We start from the raw sequence: 12,858 nt of genomic DNA, 5'->3' as shown, positions 1-12,858 counted from the left end.
GACGGTTGAGTTTTGCACAATTCTTTCCAGAACGATGTTGAAGAAGTCGCATGACAGTGCATCGCCTTGTCTAAAACCTTTTTTGACATCAAATGAATCGGTAAGATCTTTTCCGACCTTGATAGAGCAGCGTGCATTCTCCATCGTCATTCTGCACAAACGGATAAGTTTGACAGGGATGCCAAAACTAGACATTGCTCGGTAGAGCTCTTCCCTATAGATGCTGTCATACGCGGCTTTAAAATCGAAAAAGAGATGGTGGGTATCGATTTGAAGCTCCTGGGTTTTTTCCAAGATCTGCCGTAGTGTGAATATTTGGTCGATAGTGGACTTTCCTGGTCTGAAGCCACACTGATAAGGACCAATCAGGTTGTTGACGAATGGCTTCAGACGTTCACATAATACGGCAGAGAGGATCTTATACGCAATGTTAAGGAGACTGATGCCTCTGTAGTTGGCGCAGTTTAGAGGGTCTCCTTTCTTATGTATCGGGCACACTATGCTGAGATTCCGCTCATCGGGCATGCTTTCTTCCGACCATATTTTGCAGTTGGTGCATGCTTCGTACCAAGTCATCGCCTGCTGCTTTGAATAGCTCGGCAGCGATGCTTTCAGCTCCAGCAGCTTTGTTTGACTTAAGTTTAGATATATCTATCTTCACTTCGTCAAGGTCGGGTAGGCGGTTTTCAATGCTTAATACAGGAAGCATAGGACTCCTTAAGAGGTTATTAGAGACTCGATCGGAAAAGGACATGGCAGTCTCTTGCGATTGTAGCCGTCTAACGTCGAATCTTCTCACAGTACTTCCTTGTTTTGGCTTGGATCGGGATATCCGTAGCCGTACCTTGGCTACAACGAGGTAGTGGTCCGAGTCAATGTAGGCCTCTCGGAATGTTCGGATATCCTGGATACTGGAGAAGTGTCGTGCGTCGATTGCAATGTGGTCAATCTGGTTGACGGTTGATTGATCAGGAGATTTCCATGTCCCCTTGTGGATATTAAGATGCGTGAACTGCGTACTAGCTACCACAACGTCTCGCCCCGCAGCGAAATCGACCAGCCTGAATCCGTTGTCGGAGGTAGTGTCGTGCAGGCTGTATATCCCGATTATGCCACCAAAGATATCTTCTCTTCCTAGCTTGGCATTAAAATCTCCTAAGACAATTTTAATGTCATAGCCAGGGCACTGCTCATATGTCTTGTCCAAGAGCTCGAAGAACATATCTTTGGTGTCTTCATCTTTCTCCTCTGTTGGGGCATGCGCGCATATTAGGCTTATGTTGGCGAATTTAGCCTTGATGCGGATTGTCGTGATGCGCTCGCTCACACTGTTGAAACTCAAGACTTTTTGCCTGAGCCTAGTTCCAACAACAAATCCACATCCAAATAGACGCTGTCTTTGTTCTCGGTAGCAGTCGCCGTAGTAGATATCGCAGTCTTTTAGTTTGCGTTTGCCCGGTCCATCCCATCGCACCTCTTGGATGGCTGTAATATCTGCCTTGCAGCAGTTTAGGGCTTCCGCTAATTGTTCGGCTGCACGTGGTCTGTTAAGGGACCTAACATTCCACGTACATATCCGAAGTTCGTTGTCCTTATTTCGTTTGCGTGGGTTGTCAACAGTGAATCCGTCCGTATCCGAGGCTTGTTGTTGCTTCGAAACTATGATGTTTTTACGTGGCCAGGAAGTCACCCCGACGGCACAACCCCCAACCTGGAGGGCCAGATCCTTAGTATAACTCCAAGGAAGGGGAGCCGGATGAACCGCTCCTTATAGGCCTGGGCTCCAAATATGTCGAAGAAGCCCTATAAGGTGTTCACTAAGTAGTTCGACCTTACTGGAACTGTAGACGCCACCGTTGATTCTATCTCGAGAATTCGTCCGCTGCCGCCTGGATAAGGAGAGGTGCCTTAGTGGAAACACCTCTCCCCCCTCTCTCGTTTGCTGCCCCCAACAACTTTCCACTGGGGTTGGAGCCCAATCTCCAGTTGAGGTACTAGGCACCCGATGTTCACCGCGGGGAGGTGAGAGTAGGAGTTGATAGACAGAGGTGGGTTTTGAGAAAAACATTTGAACAAAAAGATACAAAATTTAAAAAAACGAGATTATAAAAAGCATGATTATAAAAACTATGATTTTAACAGTGGGTTTTTAAGAAACATAGAAGATTGTAAAAAGTGGGATATTGAACGAAATCATTTTTTTTGACAACAAAATTAGTTAAAACCGTTTTTTTTAAAACCTAAGATTTTCCATTTGATTGTACTTTTTAAAGGAACTTCTGCACACAAAATCAAGGAAATTAAGAAATAGCGCTATAGAAAGTACATTTCCTCTCTAACGGTACCGAAAATATTCAATTTTCTAAAAGAGATATTTAGGTATCACTGCACTTTCCTCAAACCTTAGTAATTTATTTGTATAAGAATTTATTACCGGTGTTATGTCGATGCATAATAACTATCCTTATTATACTTTGGAAGTTCTACAAAATAAAATTGGTGTTTCAACCCTTTGCCGCCCGAATTATTAAAATTTTTGATTTAAAAAAAAATAATATTAGAACTTTCTTTATTAATATCAATTAAGTTTGTCTTAACTTAAAAATACAAATTTTAACAAAAATATACTTTTAGAATTACTTCTTTTTGTGTGGTTTATCAGTGTAACCACCAGGCCATAAGCACGTTTTTATTCTGAAACAAATTGAAACAAATTCTGTAAATATGTGAATGTATGTATTCTATTTATTTAGTGTGAAACTTAACAACACAATTTTTCTCATATCATAAACACATCTTCTAGAAGAACCGTATATTGGCATGTGTGCGGATTGGTCATATCGCACCTCGAAAGGAACATTTAGTTTGAAGTGGTTTGTATTTGAACATTCTGATAAGCGGTCCCCTCTGCGGGTTTTGTGTGTATGAGCTCCTACAAGTCCATTTGCGATTCGGAACTCTTTCAATGTCAATGACTTATCATTCTCAACTGATCTTTCTTTGAAAATAATAAATGAGTTCACAACAGAAACATCAAGGAAATGCCAGAAAATACGATGCCACCATTTTTTAGATTTCTGATCGATATCATAGCATGACTTCAACATATCGGCTTTATCAACGAATCCCATGTTTTTGTTGTATACTGCTATCATTTCTGGGCAATTGATGGATACCGAAGTACCATCTTTTTGCTTACGCATGGTTGTTGTATTTTTGAAAGGGTCCAAAAAGTTTCCTAAGATATGGACAGCTTTCGTGTCCTTCCACTTTACGAACGCCATTCCGTCTCTGCTGACCCGCCAGTCGGAATTTCCTTTGGTCAAACACTTATCACTAAGAAGGTCAGTTGGCAGATTTTTTCTATTGGCTCGTACAGTTCCGCAAGAATAAATGGTTTGGGTTTTCAAATCTTTTTGAAGCTGGACGGAATTGAAAAAGTTGTCAAAAAACACATGGTGCCATTTTCCTATTAATTTTTGAGTCAGGTTTTGACAACACGAGCACCGAGATTAAGCTCCGCAGAATCCGACGATCTTCCGGTGTAGATTTGAAATTCGGATATGTATGCAGACTCTTTGGCTCGAATCCACACCTTATATCCGCGCCTTATGGGCTTCATTGGCTGACTTAAACTGCTACGTTCCTTGAACTTAATTATAGATTCATCTGTTGCTTGATGTTTTGAGGGCATATAGCATGACAAATAAGTTCGCGCCAGTATTTCGATCATTGGCCGGATTTTGAAAAGCTTGTCGATGTTTGTACTTCCTCTGCTATCTTGTTTTGTATTGTCATTCAGGTGAATGCTTCCCAGAAGCCATAGAAATCTGTTCCTGCTCATTATCGAACTCAAATACTGATCACGCAATTCTGGCTGAGCTGAAAAGTAGTCTATGCAGCTTGGCAGTTTTTTTTATACCCATGAACAGATTTATTGCCAAAAAAGTTTTAATCTCTTCACCATCCGTCGGAGTAAAAGATGAGACGCCTCCACCAGCTTTTTGTACTGCAAACAAGTTAGTTTGAAAAACAAGCAAGTCAATAAGCTCTTCTGGAAAGATTTGTAAAAAAATCTGAACAGGTGTTTCCAGATCACGCTGAATATTTGGTCCAGTCTCTGCCACAAAATCCATCACATTATAGTTACAGAATTTGTTTTTTTTTTAGTCCGCACAGTATTATTCTTAATTTGCGTAGCTCTTATTTTGCTAAGTAGAACTTTATCCTCAGAATCCCAATCTGATTCAAACACATGCGCAACGCTCAAAGGGTCTCCTTCATTTTCACTACTAAGACACATAAACTCAGCTTGTTCATCATCATCAACATCTCCGATTTCGGAATCCAGATCGGATGGAATATTTTCAGGAAAAACGTCATCAAAAGTTGAAATTCTTGCTCCTGATAAGGTTTTCGCAAAACAAAAAAAATAAATAATAAATAAAATAAACATCCCAGTGGCTACGTCCAGAACCCACCCACAAAAATATACACAAAAGCAATACAAAAAATAATTTTATCACAAAACTTTAAGAAACACGTAAACATTATGCACAAGATTCAGTATACTAAAAACTTACTCGACATTTTTGTTCAATATAAAAAATATACTTTCTGAAGATCACTTTCACACCTTTCACAACTGACAAAGAGCTCAATTTGACTCTCGAATCTCACAAAATATAATCTTCTTATAAGAAATAAAAAAAATCCGTTATTTTATGAGTCTATGTTATATCTGTACATACGATGGTTTTGCAAAAAAATACTGGTACGCTAGACAATAAGGTTTTAAAACGTGGTTTCACTACATAACCACCAGGCAGAAAAGGGTTAAAGTGGATACGTTACCTTCCGTTTTAAATTCTATCAAACATTTAAATGGGAAAATAGTGATATTTTAATATCTTATTTACTAACAAATACAACATAAAAAATTATTTTATATCACAAAACATACTAAGATTTTGTAATTAAAATTATTAAAACGGATATACTAAAATTTTATTATCTTCTATGAGTGTTATTAATCCATGTCCACTACTGTTAGTACGTATTTCATATCATATTGCTTTGAAGTTGAAGGACAAATCTGAATAGATTTTATCCAGGAATCTCTGTTACCTATAAATATTATTTTTTTACGACGCAATAAAATAAATACAAATGAAATGCAATCACTTGATTCTTACCTAAATTCAATTAAATAATCACATAAATTAAAAAACAAAATTTTAAATTGATAAGAAATCTAATTTAGCGAATTTCCAGACCTGCTGAGATAAGAAAACAATCTATGGAGAGGTACTTTAACAAAAAAATAAGTCGATATTAATATGAACAAACAAAACGATTTCAATAGATTTGTTTTTATCCGATCTCGTTGACTGACATGCGCCACTTATAAAAAAGTAGTACAGGAAATACTTTCATAAATGCAGGGCTCTGCTCCACTCATATTCATATCACTATCATGTGTCGCTAGCATGTTTGATTAAATTGAATTGAATCATTTAATTTGCAACACGTCGATGCACTTTTTGTTTTCTCTTTGCATCTACAAAACCCAATAACAGTTTGTTCAAAATATGGAAATCAAAGCAAATACAAAAGTTAATTAAAAGTTTTTTCGAGGGCTTTAGATCTGCTGAAAATAGAGTTCCGTCTGTTGGATAATTTTTGTTGACAAATTCAACTTCCATCGATGTTTGATATTTAAAAATATGTCTTTCAGTTAAAGTTAACAATTTTTTTATAAGTAATATAAACATTGAGTGCTGTTAAAAGGTCGGAAGAGTCAACTCTCTAGATACTGAGCACTGCAGTACTGTAGCTGTCACCATATCTTACCAAGTTATTGGTTGGTCTTTGTAGTCAGCATTTAATAGAGCTTGCAAAATCTAATGGAATAATATTTCATTATTTGTTAACATCTTTTTCTTCATACTCCAACCTAATAAATTACAATAAACTTATTTTCTAACAATGATGTTATATACTTTTTAAAGCGGATTCTTTTAACTTTATTTATTGGCCTTAAAATTTTAACATAGCCCCATAATTATTCTTTCTTCATTGTTATAAAACCAAAATTTCAATTTTTTGAACTGATAATGAAATCATAACCTTCGTGAACTGGTTTCTCTCTTTTTGTATTCCCCAATTATGATTCATTTATATTGTTATTTCATATACCTTTTCGATATTTTTGAGATTTCATTAGAACTATTTTAGCTTTTCAATTCCAATAAGTTATCTATGTTCAACTAAAATAGGTTTCTTATCATCGAACATTTTTATTTTTATCTTCTATACAAAACTCAACTCAACAGTTAATAGCAGGTTCTCTTTCGCGCCCGCTCTCGGTATCGGTATCAGTTCAGAAGCTATAGCAAAGGCTCTTGCAAAATTTCACTCCAACGGTCTACCTAATGGATAGCGATGAGAATTTAACTCAACAAAGAGAAATATGTTTAAATTTAGTACACATTATTTAAGTAAGTAGTAAATTCACGATACCAGGGTTGACAATGTAAAAAAAAGATGTTCAATAAAAATAGTCAGTTGTATTTATAAACAATGAATAAGGGGTGCTTAAAGTTATAATGCCTACACACAAAAATACCATAAACAATATTTAGAAAGGTTATGTAACGTTTTAAATTAAACGAAAGGAGAGGTTCCTAAGAACGTACATACAAAGTTCTATATTTTAAATATGCATTTGAAAATATTTGTTTAAATAGGTCTACGTAACTTCAAACAGAGGCTTAAGGATTGGCTTGTTCACCCTTTCAGAGGTGCATTAACGAGCTATCATTAATACATTTTAAAGAAAAAAACACCTATTTCACTAAAAATGTATACTGAAAAAATTGCTAAGCGAAGTGAACTTTCTGCCTTCTATTTTTGAAAAGGTTTAGTGTATGAAAAAATATTTGAGATGAAAACTGTCGCAAGTCGTATGCTTGACAATTTTAATAATAGCAATTTTTTAAAGCCTGATATATGCTACAAAAATTTTCAAATTGTAAAATATTTTTAAAAATGTACATATACAAATATTTATAAATAAATATGGGGGGGGGGGCAAGAGCTCGTTACATACAACTCTCGTCCATTCCTGTGTGCGAGCAGTGGGCAGGTTTAGGAAACATAAGGGAATTCATTTGCAGTCAACTCCATTCTTTGAATGTACATTTTGATCAAAACAACTTATTAGTTTTTCAAGTATCATGAATTTCAAATTTAGAACCTGCCCAATGTCAGGGATAGATTCAAGATTTGTTTATTGAATCTATATAAATACAATTGGATAGTCTATATATTAAATAGATACATTGATTTATAATAGAATAGTTTGTTGGCACATAGGGGGTAACTTTACACATTGGCTTAAGATTCAATTAAAATATTGTTTAATATATGACAAGAAAAGTCGTTTGACTTGGATATCCTCGGGGTGTTTCGTTGCGGTTATCATTGTTAATAGTTTGTTGATTGGTTTGAGGGTTGTTAACATGATTAGACACGTCGGTAGGCTGACACAGGTTCAGCGTAGAATGCAATGGCATCTTCGTTGTTGACTTCTTTATTTTTTCATCCATAATGTCCATAACGCTGTTGGGTTGTTATGCTTCTTATAAGTTGGTTCGGGTAGGTAGATGAGTTACCTACTAGCTTTTTAGCCAAATGTAGTATCTAGTTATCCAGTGTAATTATTCTCGCTTTCTATTAGATACGGTCGTTTTTGTAGTGTTTTTGACGCTCCCTGTCGAAAATAATTCCAGTATCTTTCTTTCGAAGGCATTTAGCTGATTCATGGCCGTTTTGGATATGGTCTCAGGAGTTGCTTAGGCATCATATCTTGGTCTGTTGACTTAGTCAATCAAAACCGTCATTGACGAACTGTCTGGGAGCCTCAATTTCAAGTTTCTGGAGTTTGTCACTTTGTGAGATCCTCTACGGACGACAGTTGACGAGCTCTAAAAAAATGAGTTCGGAAATTGCAGCATTGATTTTAATACCCCACTATTGGTTTAAATCAAAGAGTCGGTGAATCTCAGGGATATAGGTACGGTGACCATCCGTTCATTTTTATAATGAACAGTTCATTATTTGAAAAAAAAAAAAGTTCATTATGGATTTTTTGTGTCGGAAAACATAAAAATGATCATTATTTGTTAATTATTTTATGATTTTTTTCTATAAGGAAAGCCTAATCATGAAAACCATTAAATTTTTAATGAAAACGTATTCCTAATTCATAATCTTTCTTTTTCGGAAAACTTCCTATTCTCCAAATTACAAAAATCAGATCATGTAATTTACATTCTTATATATGTACATTGAAAGTAAAACTAATACTCTTACACTTACGCACAGGATGACCATGACAATGGTAAAATTAACTTTCAGTAAATTTGAATGAAACTCATCTTTTTGCGTTTGGACTAGTTATGGAATTTTCCAAAAGTAAATTTGAGAGTGCACTCCCACTGTTAGAATTATTGCATTGTTGAAAAATCCTTCACTCCAAAAATAAATAAAAAATAAGGATCACATTCTTTCCTGGGACAAAGTGGAGTCAAGTTTAATGTATAATGAAAAAGAGAACCAATATTTCATTTAATGACACTGATGTTTTCGACGAGTTTTCATGTGTACAAAATTATGTTTCTTCAGAAAAAATGATTAAATGGAAAGAGAGCCAAATTATTGCTAGATATAGGTGGGTCGAAATTTTCAAGTTTTTCAATAAAAAAATTATACAGTATAAAAAAATTTCAAAAATCGTAGAGATTTGTTTATGCCTCAGGTTCTAATGCCCCTACAGTGAGAGATTTCTCAATTTTAGGACAAATGAACAAAAAAAAAACAATATGAAAATTGAAATAATCAGGTCTATTTAAATTTGCAAATGCAATCATGAATTAAATTACATCGAATTTAAGAATTATTTAAAAGGGAAGCCAGAATTTATTAAAAAAAATATTCTTCCGAAAAGTACTTCTTTTAACAATATTAATATATTGTAATTCGATGTCAAAGTTGTTTGACTAGCAAATATGATAAAAAGAGTAAAAGGTTTTGTTTATTTGTGTTTGTTAATAAGTTAGAGACTGAAAGCATCTGTGTTATTTTTATATTTGTTTTGTTTATTATCCATGAAAGTTCGAAGAAGTTTTCATGACAAACATTACTCTGAGAGGATTTCCTAGCAATTGGCAGTACCCCAGAAAAAAACGTAAACTTCAGCATGACAGTCCTACGCACTTTTTTTTTTTTTGTTTGTAATTCATTTTTATTAATTCAATCTTAAACCTATCTTAAAGCTAGACAAAAATTCATAAAACTAGCCTAATTATCCATAACTTACAACTAACTTAATGGTCCCATACACTCTAAGTTAAACTATAATACTTAATACTAATGCCTTTCGGCCCTAAGATCTATTTTACTTCATTTAAATTTTATTTATTATTGTATTTATTAGAAAATTTGAAAAAAAACTAATCAATATCCTTTTTCATTTTTACTTACAAACTACTTAAAATTAGTTCCTTAAATTAAACTTAAAAACTAAATTAAACTACCTATACTATCTATAAACTACTTAAAACTAGAACAACCACAGCAGCAAACCTAACTATCTAACATTGTTTGTATTTCATATTTTATTATTTTTTTTTGTTTTAATTATAATTTTGATTATTTTTTTCTTATATTTTTGTTTGCTTTTTTTTTGTTTGTGCCACCATGCCTATTTTAATTAAAACTAAACCCTAAAACTAAAACCCTAAACTTAAAACCACATCCCAACTACCCACTATCAAGTGCCGATTGAAGCCACCAAAACTGGTTCTCCTACTTCAGCCCTACTGCGATTGTGCAGGAGTCGCCTATCCACGGTTCGTCATCTGGTAGATTAGCGGAACTGCCAATCTATCCTGTATCAGACCGCATCTGTCTAAAAAGAGGAATGCCTCTGGTGGAATGAAGCCGCTCAAGCGTGCACTCTCAAAATACTCGTCGTTCAGATAGAACGCCCCGAAAATTAAATTGTTGGTCGAAGACATAGCTCTTGCAATGTGACCTAGAACGAGTTTTATCACGAAATTGTCAATTCTGTTGATCGGAGCCTCTTCGTATAGGACATCGTTGGAATAGTAATGCACGTAAGAAGATTCGGGTGTTCGATATAAGCCGGTACAGCGTCGTAAACACTGCCGCTCGAACACCCGAAACTTCTTCATCTGGGAAGGCGCAACGTTGAACCACACAGGACAACCATAAACGATCATCGGCCGTATGAGGGCCATGTAGCTAATTACGTCCTACGCACTAACCATCATGCCACGGATACTACAGTATAATATATATGGTATTAAATAAAAGTCGGTAGTCTTTTTTATCCTCAATGTGTACCCTTCGGGTTATCATTGTCGATGGTTTGTTAATTGATTTGAGGGTTGGTTGGTAAGCTGATACGGGGCAGCGTTGAATGCAACGGCATCTTCGTTATTGACTTCTTTATTTGTTCATCCATACTGTCCATAACGCTGAGGTATCTGTGCTCTGGCAGTCGCTTTTTGGGTGTCATCCTTCTTATAAGTTGGTTCGAGTGGCTAGATTAGTTACCTCCTAGCTTTTTAGCCAAAAGAAGTAGATAATTATCCAGTTATATTCTCGCTCCAGAATAGATACGGTCGTTTTTGTAGTGTGTTTGACGCTTTCTGTCTAAGACAATTCCAGTTGACGGGCTTCTGAAAAAAATGAGTTCCTACTTTGCAGCATTAATTTTAATACCGCACTTATGGTTTAAATCAAAGAGTCATTTTTAAAAGCACTTTTCATCACAAGAATTACTCTAGATGCTTTCCTCGCAAGGGGCAGTGCCCCAGAAAAAAAGTTTAGGTGACACAGGCAGCTTTTAAACCTAATACCTCTAGCATGACAGTCCTACTCTTAATCTACGGGTACTTCAATAGCTGTAATTTGAGATCCGATTGGTCTATTTACTTTAAATGCACTGAGTCACCTAGCTATTTAGTGAATCATGATGGATGTTATACAAATTGAAAACATTATTGAAAAGTGAATTCCTTATGTAGTTGGTATGATAGTGCGTTTAATATAATTCAATAGGGTCAGATAGACCTCTACGACTTGAAATACTTAAATTAACAACAGTTTCATAGTATCGGTATTACCATTATAAAATTTACAATACAAACAAAACATAAATAAGAACGTCTGCTCTCTAGACAGGTTTTATTACCATGAGTTTTTAGTTTTAGACAGTTACCATAGAAATGTAGTTAAAGTCAGTTGTCAGCCTTTGACCTGAGGGCAAATTTGAAGAAACTTGTTTAGTTTTTATTTTGTCTGACGTCATTTCAACTTTCAACAGGCAACTTTCTTGTAAATTGTATAATCCTTCACTTGGAGCTTTATAAACGAAGATAACTTCACAATTTTTGTATCAATCTTGGTATTTTAGAATATAATAAATACACCTTTTTTTTAAGTTTCTACACCTCTTACCCAAAATTTCACAGTAGAAGTTTAAACTTCAGTTCAACAATTTATTCGGTTTCACATTTTCGTTTAATCCTTGAACTGAGTTCATTCTAAAGTTTAAGTTAAACGCCAGTATTCTGCCGTTTATCCTCAGTTCAACGTTTTGGCACTACAACAGTTGTCAGAATAGCTACCATTTTCATATTAAATATTGAATTAATTTATGATGGTGATTTATCCTATTTTCAATAAATAATAATAAAAAGTATATTGCTATTTTAAAATGTCGAGTTCAGAAAGTTATATTGAAGATATTAGTGATGAGGAAAACTTCATTTTAGTTGCGAATGTGAGAAGAGAAAAACGCATTTAATTCAGAACAAATCATATCAATTATTGGGACGATATATAATTCTTCGACAGATTTCGAATGTCGAAGAATTCAACCTACATTGTTTTGGAGCAAATCCGATCCCAAATTTTCCCCGATTGTCAACAAAACACAAAATATCTGTTGCTGTTTCACGTGTTCCTCGCTTCAGAGAGAGAAAGAAAAAACGATGAACACCTACGTATTGCTTACATTAGGTCACATGACTTAAGGCCCAACTATAATAGGCATAAGCTAAAATATGCGCGCATAAGTAAACGTGCGAATACAAAGAATCTCAATACGAGTGAACATAATGGAGTCTAGCTCCGTTTCGTTCAATTTTTCTCAGTTTCGTTAACTTAAGCAAGAACGATCCCAGTCGCTCGCCGCATAAGTAAAATCTGACATGTATATAGATACGTGAGCAAAATTGCATTATGGCTATGCAGTAATTTCGCAAACTCAAGTGAATTTTCGTTGGATTTTTGTAATATGCTTATGTTTGCTTATGCCTATTATAGTTGGGCCTTTACAATGCTACCAAACTCTTTTCATACAATTTAATTAAACTACGTTCAATTGAACTGAAGTTCAGAGCGAACTGTGAAACTAGAGGAGTTGAACTTCAAATATAAACTTCCACTGTGAAATTGGGCATAAGTATACCAACATTTAGAAGTTCAACTAATTTCCTATTTTCCCAATAGATCTGGCTTAAAGTATAAAATTGACTCTATTACACATAAAGTTAGTCAATTATTTAATGAAATTTTGTTCGAAGTTATCCGAGAACAAAACAAAAGCCGACAATTTCATTAACTCACAAATAAAGACAATTATGGCCAGCAATGAATTTCAGAGCTACTCAATATTCAAGAACGGTATTTTTAAGAAGTCAGTAGTTTAAACACAAAGCTTGTTTGAAGTGTGCTCCATAATTTTAAAATATTCTACATCTG

The 12,858-nt window shown here is 34.9% G+C and overlaps 1 protein-coding gene across 2 annotated transcripts in view; it reads left to right on the top strand.

The window, feature by feature from the left end:
• The window catches only part of LOC129942415 (pantothenate kinase 3), a 41,396-nt gene that overhangs the window by 3,143 nt on the left and 25,395 nt on the right, over nt 1-12,858 (top strand). The window lies entirely within an intron of this gene.

The sequence above is a fragment of the Eupeodes corollae genome, chromosome 1 (assembly GCF_945859685.1).
Source record: "Eupeodes corollae chromosome 1, idEupCoro1.1, whole genome shotgun sequence".
Taxonomy (NCBI): domain Eukaryota; kingdom Metazoa; phylum Arthropoda; class Insecta; order Diptera; family Syrphidae; genus Eupeodes; species Eupeodes corollae.
This window is presented reverse-complemented; position numbering and strand designations above follow the sequence as displayed.